This window comes from Mastomys coucha, unplaced genomic scaffold, assembly GCF_008632895.1.
Source record: "Mastomys coucha isolate ucsf_1 unplaced genomic scaffold, UCSF_Mcou_1 pScaffold1, whole genome shotgun sequence".
NCBI lineage: Eukaryota > Metazoa > Chordata > Mammalia > Rodentia > Muridae > Mastomys > Mastomys coucha.
The window spans coordinates 13,795,452-13,799,876 of record NW_022196891.1 but is presented as its reverse complement, the minus strand read 5'-3'; the positions used below and the strand labels follow the sequence as shown (position 1 = coordinate 13,799,876).

At 40.7% G+C, this 4,425-nt stretch overlaps 1 long non-coding RNA gene across 1 annotated transcript in view; it reads left to right on the top strand.

Annotated features, from left to right (window-relative positions):
• Positions 1 to 4,022, top strand: part of LOC116069914 — an 8,309-nt gene extending 4,287 nt beyond the window's left edge. Inside the window, exons 2-3 of the long non-coding RNA XR_004110206.1 lie at positions 3,339 to 3,452; positions 3,545 to 4,022. This is a non-coding gene — a long non-coding RNA (uncharacterized LOC116069914). The remainder of the gene's footprint in view (positions 1 to 3,338; positions 3,453 to 3,544) is intronic.
• Positions 4,023 to 4,425: the final 403 nt, after the last annotated feature.

Here is a 4,425-nt window from a genome sequence, read left to right as displayed (position 1 = left end):
TACAGAGCTAAACAAAGAATTCTCAACTGAGGAATACTGAATGGCTGAGAAGCACTTAAAGAAATGTTTGACATCCTTAGCCATCAGGTAAATGCAGATTCTACCTCACACTAACCAGAATGGCTATGATAAAAATCTCAGGTGACAGTAGATGCTAGAGAGGTTGTGGAGAAACAGGAACACTCCTTCATTGCTGGTGGGATTGCAACCTGGTACAACCACTCTGGAAATCAGTTTGGCGGTTCCTCAGGAAATTGGACATAGTACTACCAGAGGACCCAGCTATACCACTCCTGGGCATATACCCAGAAGATGCTCCAACATGTAATAAGGACACATGCTCCACTATGTTCATAGCAGCCTTATTTATAATAGCCAGGAGCTGGAAACAACCCAGATGTCCTTCAACAGAGGAGTGGATACAGGAAATATGGTACATTTCCACAATGATGAAATCATAAAATTCTTAGGTAAATGGATAGAATTAGAAAATATCATCCTGAATGAGGTAACCCAACCAGAAAAGAAAACACTTGGTGTGCACTCACTGATAAGTGGATATTAGCCCAAAAGTTCCAAATAACCAGGATACAATTCACAGACCACTGGGAGCCAATAAGAAGGAAGAGCATAGTGCGGGTGTTTCGTTCCTTCTTAAAAGGAGAACAAAATACTTACAGGCGCAAATATGGAGATAAAGTGTAGAGCAGAGACTAAAGGAAAGGCCATCCAGAGATTGTCCCACCTGTGGATTCATCCCATAAACAGTTACCAAACCCAGACACTATTGTGGATGCCAAGAAGTACATGCTGAAAGGAGCCTGATATGGCTGTCTCCTGAGAGGGCCTGCCAGAGCCTTACAAATACACATGCAGATGTTAGCAGCCAACCATTGGACTGATCATGGGGTCCCTAATAAAGGACTTAAGAGAAGGGACTGGAGGAGTTGAAGGGGTTTGCAACCCCATGGGAAGAACAACAATATCAACCAACCAGATCCCCCAGAACTCCCAGGGACTAAGCCATCAACAAAGGAGTACAAATGGCTCCAGCTGCATATGTAACAGAGAATGACTTTGTCATGCACCAATGAAAGTAGAGGTCCTTGGTCCTCTGAAGGCTTGATAGATGCCCCAGTGTAGGGGAATCAAGGGAGGGGAGGTGGGATTGGATGGGTGGGTGGAAGAACACCCTCATGAGTATGTGATAGGGTGTTTCTGGGAGGGAGGGAAACTGGGAAAGGGGATAACCTTTGAAATGTAAATAAAGAAAATATCCAGTAAAAGAAATGTTAAATTTGGTCTCCAAATTTTATCTATCTTTTGTACTGGGATATTGGCAAAAAGTGACACTTTGTGCCTGGAGAGGGTTATTAATAGTTTGTCTTTCTAGGGAATATAGGAATGGTCATATCGGAACAGGGAGGAACAGCTAGAATTAATTCCATAGCCATAATGTCATTTGGTAGAAATCTCTTTGTTACTAAGCTGAAGTCATTTCTTCGATGGTACCTAATTTAATTTGATGCAAAATCAAGGGTTTCATTGATATAAATTTCTTCTATTGATACAAAATTTTGTAAGGACATGGGTTAGACCCAGCCCTTCTATAACTGTTATTTTAATCTGATCTGAGATGTTTAAGCCTGTGAGTTTAGGCCCAAATAGTAAATTCATGGCTCTGAGTTTATTGTTAGGGTGTTTTCAAGCTTTTAATTAGAAATACCTGGGAGTAGTTAACAGACAACAGTCCAGATACTTTATATAGATAGTTGGTTCTTAAAAACAACAGAAATCCACAGAATGTGACATTTAATGCTATTTATTCACTTGTTGTTGAGACTAGTCTGTTCCTGACAGTTTTCCCTGTCTTGGATTCAAAGACGAAATTGAGATCTATGAGTTATTCTAGTTGTGGCAAAACAGCCACTAGGCAAGAATTGCCTCATTTCATCTACTGACATAATACTGTCCAAAGAAAGGACACAATTATAGGTAGGACAGCTTGGTTCTGCTGAGACAGAATAGGCTAGTCTTTTTTTTTATGATTTCTTTTTATTAGATATTTTCTTTATTTACATGTAAATTTCTCCTTTCCCAGTTTCCCCTCCAAAAACCAAAGAAACAAACAAAAACAACAAAAACAAACCCCCTCCCCATGCCTGCCACCCCACCCTCTCCCACTTATTGACCCTGGCATTCCCCTGCACTGGGGCACAGAACCTTCACAGGTAGGCTAGTCTTTAATATCCTATTTTTCTAAGGTCTGTCGGATGATCCTGGTCCAGAAGGCTGACAACTGATATTCGAACATTTTGAAGTACAGGGACCATCCAGGTGATCAGAGGTCTCTATAAATTGGCTAAGTTTTGGAAGCTGTGTTAGGCTTCCTATATATTTTTAGTTAATATCGGTCGTTGTTGGATTTCTGACAGGGTTGAAGACTTATAGCCTCATAACCAACCCAGGCTATTTACTTTGAGAGAACAGATTTGAGAGGATGGCTTTCAGATGGTGTTCTTTCTGAAGCCCGGATATAAGCCAGGCACAGAACTATAGTCTTTTAACGTAGGATAGAGGAGAGTGTTCAATTTTATTGGCGAAAATATTGGGCTGGGTGTTAGGCCTATGTTATAGCATATAAATTACAAAATGGTAATAGCTGTGTTCAATTTGTATTTTGAGAGAAAGTTTTTTTTTTTTTTTAAATTTAATTACACGGAAAGGGTGATATGTTGCAGGATTTTCCCTGTCCAATTACATTAAGGCAGTGAGAGGTCTATGATTGGACTAGAAAAAGGGAGGTACAGCTAAGAGTTGCAGAGACAGGGAGCATCTTGGGGTAGAGGAAAAAAAGGAAGATGGCGGCGGATGTGAATCAGCATGGCTATGACCAACCACAGGTTGTTATGATATCATAAAGGTTAGAATATTAGGATAACTTGTCCAATGTAGGTGGGCAACTTTTATCATCAGTTGATTCTGAAATTATCGTATTGGCATCTTGTATATTGAGAATTTATTGATATATAAATCTGATTGGTTAAGTATAAGCATTGAGTCTTGTTTTCACCAGTTTACTGGGTGTTGTGTTATCAAACCATAAGGATGGTCGGTCAATGTGGCTATTGGAATGTGGGACAGAGCTGGAGGGACTCTGCTGGGAAATAGTGTTGTAGCCCGCTGGTGCTGGTATTAGAGGGGAAATATGGTCCGGTGCTGGTGCTGGTACTACAGTGGGAATGTGGCTCAGCAGGGCCTGACAGTTGGTGGGTTGAGAGAAGGAGAGTGCAGAGAGTTGGTGGGTTCATTTTTTTTTTTAATATTTCCCCCAACAGGGGAAGAAGCCATGAACTATAAATAGCTCTTCAGTTGGGGATGGAGGCTCCTGAATTTCTTCCTATTCTATGCTGGAATATTGACTGCCTTGATCATGAACAGACCCTTTGCAGGTATATAATTTACTAATGTATTGAAGAGATAAAACACTATGACAAAAGCAACCTACCAAAGTAAGAGTTTATTTCACCTTATGGTTCTGGAGAAAGAAGAGTCCTTTATGAGAAGGAAATGTGGCAGCGAAGGGACCGTATGATGGCAGGAGTACAAAGCCAGGAGACCGAATCTCCAACAGAAGCACAAAGTACAAAGCAAACTGAGAATGGGGTAAGGTTTAAACACTTACAGCTATGCTAAGTGCTATCTTTATTTCAACAGAGTTGCAGAACCCAGCAATATACTCAAGCAGGATCATGAACTGGGGACCAAGTAGTCCAATGCCTACACCTATGGGAGACATTTCTCACTTAAACTGCCACATTCCAAAACCTGAACCCTCCCATTAGGATCATGTCCATATCAATAATAAAACACACTTAATCACACTTCAAAATTCTACAAAATCTTTCAGTCTCAAAGCTATTTAAGTCTTCCATGTCTAAAGTTTCTTTACAGACTCAGGCCAATCTCTCAATCATTAACCTGTATAAAATGAAGTAAAAAAAGCCAATCACATACTCTCACCACACACACAGAATATACATTAACATTCCAGAATGGAAGAGTGCATAGTGAAGGAATACTGAACCAAAGAAAGATGAAAACCCAGCAGGGAGAACATCAAACTCTGGGAGTTTAACTTCAATGGGTTTACTTAGCTCCACCCCTCCAGCTTTCCTGACTACAACACTTATCTCTTGGGTTTGTTCCTGCCCTGTATGTAACTCTACCTTTCAGATGTCTCATGGCTTCAGCATCTTAACCACTTGGCGCGTGCACTTCACTTACCTTCACAGCTCCATTCAATAATAGCCTTCCAGTGCACTTTCCAGGCCTTCACACAGGGATCACACAGCCACACACCGTCTGTTCTTGATGCTTCTCTGAAAACACAGAATAATTCATGATTCCTTCTCTTTTTTGGGG